Raw genomic sequence first — 12513 nt, 5'->3', positions numbered from 1 at the left:
GAAGAACCGATCTATGATGACAATGAGCTAGTCGGATCGGCAAAACATGAAGATGATGATGAACTGATTGGAAGTTTCGATTCACTCGAGAAACTCTTGGGAGATCGAAGAGCTATTCAACCAGCCTTACCAGAGGATGGCAAAACCAAAATCAAGGTACCCTATATCCATTTAGTTCAACAGAATCAATTCTATGGTTATTCATTCGAAAACCCGATTGACCATATCGAGACGTTCGAAGAATTATGTGCAACCATTACAGAAAATGGGGATTACCACAAGTGTAGTCTTTTCCCATTCTCTTTGAGAGACAATGCCAGCAAGTGGCTAAAATCTTTAGAACCTGCTACACTAAAAACGTGGGCAGCGTGTAGAACTGCTTTCTTAAATCGTTTTTATACTAGAAATCGTTCAAATCTCTTAAGAAACAAGATAAGAACTTTTAAACAAAAATAAGATGAAGACCTTTTAGATACTTGGGAAAGATTTAGGGAATATCAAAGAGATTGTCCACACCATGGATATACCGACGAATACCTTCTGGGTATCTTCTATCGAGGTATTACTCCAGAGTTGCGACACTCTTTCGACACAGCAAGTAATGGAGACTTCTCAACTAGATCTATAGAAGATGCTCATGTTTTCATCAAAAATTTCCCACAAAGTATCCGTAATTAAGCAACCTTTGGTAATTCTGCAATTCCTGAGAAGAAAGAAGAGATCTCGAAAGTTATAAAGTGTCTCCATCACATAATGAGTCATCTTGGATTGCAACAACTAAATAAGGTACACAATACGTGTAAATTTGATGGTTGGGACAACCGAATGGATTCTTATGATGAAGGGATGGTGAACACTGCAGAAGTCTATCAAATTCAAGATATTCCCTTCGTTTCTGATCACCGCGGGTTCATTCATTCGACCGTGGGAAAACATACTTTCACCATGGTCGTGATGATGCTGACCGCGGCCAAGAGCCATTTCACCGCGGTCGCGAGCCTTTTGACCGCGGAAAACCGTCTTCCGAACTTGTCTGGAAATCACCTTCCGAACCTTGGAGAAGACTGATTACGTGTCAACTGCGTGAGGGAACAAGTTTTACCCTTAAAAAAAACAAGTGAAAGCCGCAAGTGCACAGCTAATCAGTTGTAGTATTTAGGGATCGAATCCACAGAGATTTGTGTGCCTGGTATTCTTCTACGGTTTTTAACTTCATGTCTAGACTAGATTGGTTTTAAAGGTTGGTTGTTTATCACGAATTAAACTAAAACAAAAGAAAGCAAATAAATCTATCCTAGAAAGCAAGTAGAAAAATCAAATGGAAAGCAAGTAAAGCAGGTAAAATATCGAACTAAGGCAATTGAAATGCAGATCTAAATAAACTAGTAAAAATCGATTGGTTTGTAAACTATGGCTAAAAACGCTGAGCTTTTGGGAAATCTAAGTGATCATAATCGGTTTTGACACTAGGGTAGATAGATTGGGATTGACGGATATCGATATATAGGGTTCTAGAGCTAGAGTACGGCGGTATGACTACGTCACTGTCGTGATCATAACCAACTGTTTCTCGCAACCCTGACCAGTAGGTTTGCACTCTGTCCCTGGAAGGGAGAGAACGCAAGAGCTGCACAAGACTCGTCAATACTCACGATCTCTCCGCAGGTAGGTTTCCACTCCTACGGAAAAATCGCCTGTTTCTTTCTAGGGCTGATACTTAATGAAAACTTTCGCAACACTAACTATCGAGATCAAATACTAGGTGATCATTCAAGCATACATGCAATAAGAACAAGAATAAACAGAGAAAAAAGTTGAAATCCCAGATCTATAAACCTAGATGTCTTAATCGATTATGAGAGCCCCATTCGGGAACCCTAAGCCCAACTCGGGATCTACTCAGACATGGCTGAGGTCGACATCATCATTGGTTTTAATAAAAGTAATCAAAAACAGTAAAGAAAAGAGATGAAGAAAGCTTCTCTATTGAAGAACTCGGACGTGAACAATCTTCTACAAAAATCGCATAAAAACGGCTAAAGGAAAAAGGGTTTCTGTAAAGTATGAAGTGTTGTGTCTAAAAACGACCTAAATGACAAGTATTTATAGTTTTCAATACTCCATGGTCTCTAGGGTTCCGGAATTGAGGCTGAGAATGACTTTGGGCTTCAGAAATATGGGCTTTAGTTCGGAGTTTGACGGCCGCGGTCGGGAGTGACGTGACCACGGGGAAATGGGCTGTTGGCCGCGGTCGCGTGACTTGCTGGCCGTCTTCGAGTGGCTCCGGGGCTAATGGAATATCTCGAGATCCAACCGTTGGAATGTCTCCAAACCAAGTGCATTTGAAAGCTGGTTGATTCTTCTATAAGTTGTCCAATTTTGAGGGTGATCAGATGGTAAGAAGGTCTTCGTCTCTCCATGAGAGTTCTGACGGTCTGCATTTATCCAAAAGAGTCTTTTTGTTCCAATTTGTGCCTTTTTATCCCAAATTACCTGAAAAGTCTTTTAAAATCCGAAAACATAGAAATTCTTTGAAAACCTTTGGAAATGGAGTAAAAACACCTGTAAAAGATATTAAAGTGATCCATAAAAATGGTCAAAATCCGGTGTTTTTAAAGACCTGATTCCACCTCCACCAACTCGTGTCTATAAACCTAAACCACCATATCCTAGAGCCTTAAGAGCCCCTAAGAAATAGAAAGAAAAAGCTAAGCTGAAAGAGTTAATCGATCAATTAAATGTGAGATTACCTTTCGTAGAAGCTTGTGATATGATTCCCGCTTTAAGAAAATACATGAAGGGTATTCTAACAAATTCTTTAACTCTTGAAGAAGGCGTTATGATGATAACCCATGAATATAGTTTTATCCTGCAAAGCCGAATCCCTGAAAAAAAAAACGATCCTGGAAGCGTCGTACTTTCTTGCACCATCAATGACGTAACTTTTGAGAGTGCTCTTTATGATTTAGAATCAAGCATAAACATGATGCCACTTTCAGTAGCAAAACGTTTAGGACACCACACTTTCCAGCCCACTAAAATTTCCTTAGTATTAGCTGATCGTTCTGTTAGACAACCCATAGGTATCTTAATAGATGTTCCCGTCAAAATCGAAAAATGTTCCATCCCCACTGATTTCGTAGTTCTAGAACTAGGGAGAGAACCTAAAGATCCACTTATTCTTGGACGACCATTCCTATCTACAGGAGGAGCAATAATCAATGTCCCGGAAGGAAAAATCGACCTTCATCTAGCCAGTTTAGTTATGCAATTTGACATGAACAAAAGTTTCAATAAACCGACTTTGGATGACGAAATTTGTTGGATTGATGAGTTGGATGGAATTATTGAGAAAGTCTATGAAGATCTACTTCTCGACGGCCTTTTAAGTGTCACGCTTTCACCCACAAAAGATGAACGCAATTTCCTTTAAAAAATTTCGAGTGAATGCGCATGTATGCTTGGTAAGTCCGAAACTTATAGGAAACCTCTAAACTATCTAGATCTTAAGGACCAAACAAACATTCCTACACCTCCTAAAGACACTGCCGCAACAATTAATGATCCTTGGAGCGAGCTTAAAGCCCCTAAAGTTGAGCTTAAACCTCTTCCCGTCGGACTTAAGTACGCTTTCCTTGGACCAAATTCTACTTATCCTGTCATTATAAACTCTGACTTGACAGAAGAAGAAACCACAATTCTGTTGACTGAGCTGAGAAAGCATAGAAAAGCCTTAGGATATTCACTTGATGACATACCTGGAATTTCTCTAGATCTTTGTATGCACAAGATTAATCTAGAGGAAAATGCTAAAAACTCAATCGAAAGTCAAAGGAGACTGAACCCTAATCTCATGGATGTTGTCAAGAAGGAGATTATGAAGCTTTTAGAAGCTGGAATAATCTTTCCTATATCAGATAGCACTTGGGTTAGCCCAGTTCATGTTGTCCCGAAGAAAGGAAGAGTCACTGTCATTAAAAATGATAAAGATGAAATGATCGCTACAAGAACAGTAACTGGATATCGTATGTGCATCGATTACCAGAAACTGAATGCAGCAACTAGGAAAGATCCTTTTCCACTTCCCTTCATATATCAAATGCTAGAAAGGTTAGCTAAACACCCCTACTATTGCTTCCTTGATGGATACTCCGGATTTTTCCAAATTCCTATTCGCCCGGAGGATCAAGAAAAAACGACATTCACTTGTCCAAATGGCACATTCGCCTACCGACGTATGCCTTTTGGATTGTGTAATACACCTGCTACCTTCCAAAGGTGCATGATGTCAATCTTTACAGACTTTATTGAAGATTTCATGGAAGTATTCATGGACGATTTCTCCGTCTATGGATCTTCTTTTGAAAAATGCTTAGGCAACCTTGGTAAAGTTCTGCAAAGATGTGAAGATAAGCACTTAGTATTAAATTGGAAAAAATGTCACTTCATGGTATGAGACGGAATCGTGGTTGGGCACAGGATTTCAGGAAAAGGAATTTGAAGTTGACAAAGCTAAAATCGAAGTCATGACAAGCCTACAACCTCCCACAAACGTAAAAAGAATTCGTAGTTTCTTAGGACACGCAGGATTCTATAGGCGCTTCATTAAAGATTTTTCTCAAATAGCTAGACCTCTTACGTGTTTGCTTTGCAAGGAAACGAACTTCGAGTTCGATGATGAGTGCTTAGCCGCGTTTCATAAGATCAAAGAAGCCCTTGTTTCCGCTCCAGTCGTGCAAGCACCCGATTGGGAACTCCCATTCGAAATCATGTGCGATGCAAGTGACTATGCAGTCGGAGCAATGCTTGGCCAACGAAAAGATAAGAAACTGCATGTAATCTACTACGCAAGCAGAACTCTAGACGAAGCTCAATGCAATTATGCTACAACAGAGAAAGAACTTCTAGCTGTCGTATTTGCATTTGAGAAATCCTGTTCTTATCTTGTAGGATCTAAGGTTATAGTTCATACTGATCATGCTGCAATCAAGTATTTAATGTCTAAGAAAGACGCTAAACCTCGGTTGATAAGATGGATCCTCTTACTGCAAGAATTCGACATCGAAATTCGAGATCGGAAAGGAGCAGATAATGGAGTTGCAGACCATCTTTCACGAATTCAAGTTGAAGAAAGATTGCCTTTAAATGATAGTTTGCCAGAAGAAAACATATATGCAATAGATACAACCCCAACCAGTGCCAATACCGCACCACCTAGGCCACTCATGCAGAGATCAGATGCTTTTAACACCCCATGGTTTAGACACATAGCAAATTACCTAGCAGCTGATGTAGAACCACCGCAATTTTTTGGATATAGGAAGAAAAAGTTTCTGAAGGACGTAAGACATTATTTTTGGATGAACCCTATCTCTATAAGAGATGTGCTGATGGGTTATTCCGAAGATGCGTGGCTGAAGAAGAGATGGAAGGAATTTTATTCGGATGCCATAGCTCGTCTTACGCAGGACATTTCGCAACCTTCAAAACTGTTTCAAAGATCTTACAAGCAGGTTTCTGGTGGCCTACTCTGTTTAAAGATATTTAAGCTTATATATCGCGATGAGATAAATGCCATAGGATGGGAAACATAAGCAAAAGGAATGAGATGCCTCAAAATTTTATTCTCGAAGTCGAAATTTTCGATGTCTGGGGAATAGATTTTATGGGACCTTTTCCTACTTCTTTTGGAGACCAATACATCTTGGTAGCAGTATACTACGTCTCTAAGAGGGTTGAAGCAGTCGCTAGCCCCACAAACGATGCAAAGGTCGTCATGAAGCTGTTTAAATCTGTTATATTCTTGCGTTTTGGAGTTCCTAGAATTGTGATAAGTGATAACACCGTATTTTGACCACTTTTATGGATCATAATTGTATCTTATGCAGGTGTTTTAACTCTGTTTTCAAAGGTTTTTAAAGTGTTTTCAATGTTTTAGAGTTTCAAAAGACTTTACAGGAAACTTGGGCAAAAGATATGCAATTTGGAACAAATGAGCAATTTTGGATAAATGCAGACCGTCAGAAGTATGACAAGCGAAGAAAACCTTCTCACCGTCTGATCACCCCCAAAATTTGAGACAACATAGAGGATCTAACCAGCTTTCTAATGCACTTGGTTTGGAGACAATCCAACGGTTAGATCTTCAGATACTCCCGATGCAAGAATGACAGAAAATGCAGTTCCGGAAGAGAGCAAGTGCCGGGACCGCGGCAAACACCCATTTTCCCGCGGGTAGAGCCACCACGACCGCGGACTTTGGTCGTTCACTTTCCCGACGACTTAATTAAAGCCCAGATCAATTCCCTTTGTTATTTTTGAAGACCTAAGTGTCCAGAACCACCCCAGAAGCTATAAATACCCCCTTTAGGTCATTCCTAAAGGTAGAGACCAATAGAGACCGAAACTTAGACAACTTAGAGAGAGAGAGAGAGAGGGATTTCGTGAGAAACCCTAGTAGGCCACCGCCTTTGAAGGAGGAGCCGTCGAGGAGAGCATCATAGCGCCTCCATCTGCGATTCCGTTCTTCGTTCTTCTTCCTTCTTTTCTTTAGTTTCCTGCACCTTCAATTTTGTTTATGATGCTTTGTTACAATATGCTTGAGTAGTTACCCAGTTGGGTTTAAAGGGATTGTTCAAAAGGAATTTCATGCGTCTTTGCTTATGAATCGATAGATTTAGGATTTATAATCTTCTAGATGTTCTTCGTTTGCCTTTAATCTTACTGCGTGATTCTTTGCTGGCCACTTAGAAGCCCATCTGATATAATATGTTGCGAAAGCTTTCATTGATTGTCTGAACTAGGGTGAAACGAGCAATTCTTCTATAGGAGTGGAAACCTACCTGTAGTTGAGTTGTGAATGTTGATGAGTATTGTTCTGCTATTGCATCTTCTCCCTTCCAAAATCAGAGTGGAAACCTACTGATTAGGGTTGCGAGAGATAATTGTTTAGTGCTGCGAAAGTAGGCTATTCATACTTCCGTGCCTCGAGTTCAAGAACATACGTAGTTGATTACCTTTATCATATGCTTAAAATCGATATAGCCTAGTCCGTGAACCCTGCGAATTCCCCTTGAGCCCCAACGTTTGTCTTTAATTGTTTACAGCCTTCTAGTTTCAATCGATTTTTACCTTCAATTCTATTTGCTTTTCATTCGCTTGTACTTGCTTCAATTCGCCTCTTGTTTAATCGCTTACTACTTGTTTTATTTGCTTTTGTTTTCAATTGCTCTTTAGTTTTTACCTGCTTTCTAGTTTAGATTTAGTGACAACCAAAAACCCAAAACCAAAACCAAAACCCTTTTAGTTCTAATCTGATTTAAGCGTTGCAGTGAATTCGTCTTGAAACAACTAAGTCTCTGTGGATCGATACCCTAAGTACTACAGCGCACATCTGTGCACTTGCAGACATTTAGGGGTTATAAATTTAAAACCTAAAGCTTAGTAAAACGAAAACAACAAACCCCGCTTTTGCTCGCATCAAGTTTTTGGCGCCGTTGCCGGGGACTTAAATTTGTTTCGTTGCGAATCCCAGCTTAAATCCATTAGAACACTTGTTTATTTTATTTTTTCTTTTGAATTTTCCAGGTTTCTCTGCAATGAGAGACCGGGAACATGTTCCTGGAACTCATGGTGATCCACCAAATCGTGTGAATGGTGTTCGAAGTGATGATGACCTGACTGATGATGAGTTTGAAGAACCAATTTATGATGACAATGAGCTAATCGGATCGGCCAAACACAAAGATGATGAAGAACTGATTGGAAGTTTTGATTCACTCGAAAAGTTCATGGGAGATCGAAGAGCTATTCAACCAGCCTTACCTGAGGATGGAAAAACCGAAATTAAGGTACCCCATATCCATTTAGTTCAACAAAATCAATTCTCTGGTTATTCACTCGAAAATCCGATAGACCATATCGAGACTTTCGAAGAATTATGTGCAACCATTACAGCAAATGGGGATTACCACAAGTGCAGTATTTTCCCATTCTCTCTTAGAGATAAGGCCAGCAAATGGCTAAAATCTTTGCCACCTGCTTCACTAAAAACGTGGGCAGCGTGTAAAACTGCTTTCCTAAATCGTTTTTACACTAGAAATCTTGCAAATCTCTTAAGAAAGAAGAGAAGAACTTTTAAACAAAAAGAAGATGAAGATCTTTTAGATACTTGGGAAAGATTTAGGGAGTACCAAAGAGATTGTCCACACCATGGATATGCCGAGGAATACCTGCTAAGTATCTTCTATCGCGGTATAACTCCAGAGTTGCGACACTCTTTTGATATAGCAAGTAATGGAGATTTCACAACTAGATCTGTAGAAGATGCTCACGTTTTCATTAAAAATTTAGGAAACAGCATCCGAAATCAAATAACCTTTGGTAATTCTGCACTTCCTGAGAAGAAAGAAGAAATTTCGTAAGTTTTAAAGTGTCTCCGTCAAATAATGAGTCATCTTGGATTGCAACAACCAAATAGGGTACACAATACGTGTAACTTTGATGGTTGGGACAACCCAATGGATTCTTATGGTCAAGGGATGGTTAACACTGCAGAAGTCTATCAAATTCAAGATTTTCCATTCGTTTCTGATCACCGCGGGTCCAGTTATCCGGACCGCGGCCAAGCAAGGTTTCACCGCGGTCGTAGCTGTTCTGACCGCGGCCAAGACGTGTTTCACCGCGGTCGTGAGCCACCTGACCGCGGGAAATTGTCTTCCAAACTTGACTGGAAACCACCTTCCGAACCAATCTCAGCTAATCAATCTAATCCTGTTTCCTATCCAAGTTTTCCCTCTTCTGAAGCTGAAAACCTAAACAAAAAGATTCTAGAGCTTGAAAAATCTATGTCTCAAGAGATTAGTGATCTTAGATCTGAACTAAAAGAGATGCAGAAGGATTCTGATACCCTCCTTAACATAATGGTCAAAACTAATTCTAACAAGTTAGAAAATTCTGAAGAGGAGCAAAGTGAAAATTCTTTCGAAAGCTCAAGTGAAGTAGATCCCTCAGATCATGTGAAAGCTATCACACTTAGGAGTGGATCAGCTTACAAAGAGCCTGAATTTCCTAAAGATCCCGAAGATGAGGAAAAGGGTAAGGAAAAGGAGAAAGAAAATGAAAGAATTACGAATGAAGATGTTGAAAAAGAAGTGGTAGGAGAGAAGGATGGAGAAGAAGTAAGAGAAGATACATCCCGGGAAATCCTTGGAGAAGACCCAATTCCTCCTCCACCAACTCGTGTCTACAAACCTAAACCTCCATATCCTAGAGCCTTAAGAGCCCCTAAGAAAGAAAAAGAAAAAGCTAAGCTTAAAGAGCTAATCGATCAGTTAAATGTGAGATTACCTTTTGTAGATGCTTGTGCTATGATTCCTGCTTTAAGAAAATACATCTTAAAGAAGAAGGCGTTATGATGATAACCCATGAATGTAGTTCTATCCTGCAAAGCCGAATCCCTGAAAAGAAAAACGATCCTGGAAGCTTCGTACTTTCTTGCACCATCAATGATGTAGCTTTTGAACGTGCTCTTTGTGATTTAGGTTCTAGCATAAACATGATGCCTCTTTCAGTAGCAAAACGTTTAGGAAATCACACTTTCAAGCCCACTAAGATTTCTTTAGTACTAGCTGATCGTTCTGTTAGAAAACCAGTAGGTATCCTAGTAGATGTTCCTGTAGAAATCGAAAATTGTTCCATACCTACCGATTTTGTAGTTCTAGAACTAGAAAAAGAACCTAAGGATCCTCTTATTCTTGGAAGACCATTCCTATCTACAGCCGGAGCCAAAATCAATGTTCCTGAAGGAAAAATTGACCTTCATCTAGCCGGCCTAGTTATGCAGTTTGACATGAACAAAAGTTTCGATAAACCGACTTTGGATGGCAAAATTTGTTGGGTTGATGAGTTAGACGGAATTATTAAGGAAGTCTATGAAGATCTGCTTCTAGACGACCCTTTAAGTGTCACGCTTTCACCAGCAAAAGATGAACGCAATTTCCTTGAAGAAATTTCAAGTGAATGCACACATATGCTTGATAAATCCGAAACTTATAGGAAACCTCTAAACTATCTAGATCTTAAGGACCAAACAAACATTCCTACACCTCCTAAAGACACTGCCGCCGCAATTAATGATCCTTGGAGCGAGCTTAAAGCCCCTAAAGTCGAGCTTAAACCTCTTCCCGTCGGACTTAAGTACGCTTTCCTTGGACCAAATTCTACTTATCCTGTCAAAATAAACTCTGGTTTGACGGAAGAAGAAACCACAATGCTGTTGACTGAGCTGAGAAAGCGTAGAAAAGCCTTAGGATATTCACTTGATGACATACCTGGAATCTCTCCAGATCTTTGTATGCACAAGATAAATCTAGAGGATAATGCTAAAAACTCAATCGAAAGTCAAAGGAGACTGAACCCTAATCTCATGGATGTTGTCAAGAAGGAGATTATGAAGCTTTTAGAAGCTGGAATAATCTTTCCTATCTCAGATAGCACTTGGGTTAGTCCAGTTCTTGTTGTCCCAAAGAAAGGAGGAGTCACTGTCATTAAAAACGATAAAGATGAAATGATCGCTACAAGAACAGTAACTGGACATCGTATGTGCATCGATTACCGGAAATTGAATGCAGCAACTAGGAAAGATCATTTTCCACTTCCATTCATAGATAAAATGCTAGAAAGATTAGCTAATCATCCCTACTATTGCTTCCTTGATGGATACTCCGGATTTTTCCAAATTCCTATTCGCCCGGAGGATCAAGAAAAAACGACATTCACTTGTCCATATGGCACGTTCGCTTACAGACGTATGCCTTTTGGATTGTGTAATGCACCTGCTACCTTCCAGCGGTGCATGATGTCGATCTTCATAGATTTTATTGAGGATTTCATGGAAGTATTCATGGACGATTTCTCTGTCTATGGATCTTCTTTTGAAAAATGCTTAGGCAACCTTGGTAAAGTTCTGCAAAGATGTGAAGATAAGCATTTAGTATTAAATTGGGAAAAATGTCACTTCATGGTACAAGACGGAATCGTGCTTGGGCACAGAATTTCCGGAAAAGGTATTGAAGTTGACAAAGCTAAAATCGAAGTCATGACCAGCCTACAACCACCCACAAACGTAAAAGGAATTCGTAGTTTCTTAGGACACGCAGGATTCTATAGGAGATTCATAAAAGATTTTTCTCAAATAGCTAGACCTCTTACGCGTTTGCTTTGCAAGGAAACGAACTTCGAGTTCGATGATGAATGCTTAGCCGCGTTTCATAAGATCAAACAAGCCCTTGTTTCTGCTCCAGTCGTGCAAGCACCTGATTGGGAACTCCCATTCGAAATCATGTGCGATGCAAGTGACTATGCAGTCGGAGCAGTGCTTGGCCAACGAAAAGATAAGAAACTGCACGTAATCTACTACGCAAGTAGAACTCTAGACGAGGCTCTATGCAATTATGCTACAACAGAGAAAGAACTTCTAGCTGTCGTATTTGCATTTGAGAAATTCCGTTCTTATCTCGTAGGATCTAAGGTCATAGTTCATACTGATCATGCTGCAATCAAGTATTTAATGTCTAAAAAAGACGCTAAACGTCGGTTGATAAGATGGATCCTCCTGCTGCAAGAATTCGATATCGAAATTCGAGATCGAAAAGGAGCAGATGATGGAGTTGCAGACCATCTTTCACGAATTCGAGTTGAAGAAAGATTGCCTTTAAATGACAGTTTGCCAGAAGAAAACATCTATGCTATAGATACAACCCCCACCCATTCCAATACCGCACCACCACGTCCACTAATGCGACGAGCAGATGCTTTCAACACCCCATGGTTTAGGCACATAGCGAATTACCTAGCAGCTGATGTAGAACCACCACAATTCTTTGGGTATAGGAAGAAAAAGTTTCTGAAAGACGTAAGACATTATTTTTGGGATGAACCCTATCTCTACAAGAGATGTGCTGATGGGTTATTCCGAAGATGCGTGGCTGAAGAAGAGATGGAAGGAATTTTATTCGGATGCCATAGCTCGTCTTACGCAGGACACTTTGCAACCTTCAAAACCGCTTCAAAGATCTTACAAGCAGGTTTCTGGTGGCCTACTTTCTTCAAAGATACTCAAGCTTATATATCGCAATGCGATAAATGCCAAAGGATGGGCAACATAAGCAAAAGGAATGAGATGCCTCAAAATTTTATTCTCGAAGTAGAAATCTTCGATGTCTGGGGAATAGATTTTATGGGACCCTTTCCTACTTCTTTTGGAAACCAATACATCTTAGTAGCAGTAGACTACGTCTCTAAGTGGGTAAAAGCAGTCGCTAGCCCCACCAATGATGCAAAAGTTGTCATGAAGCTGTTTAAATCTGTGATATTCCCGCGTTTTGGAGTTCCTAGAATTGTGATAAGCGACGGAGGATCGCACTTCATCAACAGAGTTTTTGAGAACCTTCTTAGAAAGAATGGAGTTACACATAAAGTTGCTTCTCCATACCATCCCCAAACCAGCGGTCA

General features: G+C 40.0%; 2 non-coding genes across 2 annotated transcripts; both read right to left on the bottom strand.

Annotated features, from left to right (window-relative positions):
• Positions 1–416: 416 nt before the first annotated feature.
• On the bottom strand, positions 417–524 carry LOC112085855. Its single transcript, XR_002899142.1, has one exon. It is a non-coding gene; the product is annotated as a small nucleolar RNA R71 (small nucleolar RNA).
• A 7586-nt stretch (positions 525–8110) lies between these two features.
• On the bottom strand, positions 8111–8218 carry LOC112085865. Its single transcript, XR_002899152.1, has one exon. It is a non-coding gene; the product is annotated as a small nucleolar RNA R71 (small nucleolar RNA).
• Between the last annotated feature and the right edge of the window lie 4295 nt (positions 8219–12513).

The sequence above is a fragment of the Eutrema salsugineum genome, unplaced genomic scaffold (assembly GCF_000478725.1).
Source record: "Eutrema salsugineum unplaced genomic scaffold, Eutsalg1_0 scaffold_3, whole genome shotgun sequence".
In the NCBI taxonomy this organism is placed as follows: domain Eukaryota; kingdom Viridiplantae; phylum Streptophyta; class Magnoliopsida; order Brassicales; family Brassicaceae; genus Eutrema; species Eutrema salsugineum.
This window is presented reverse-complemented; position numbering and strand designations above follow the sequence as displayed.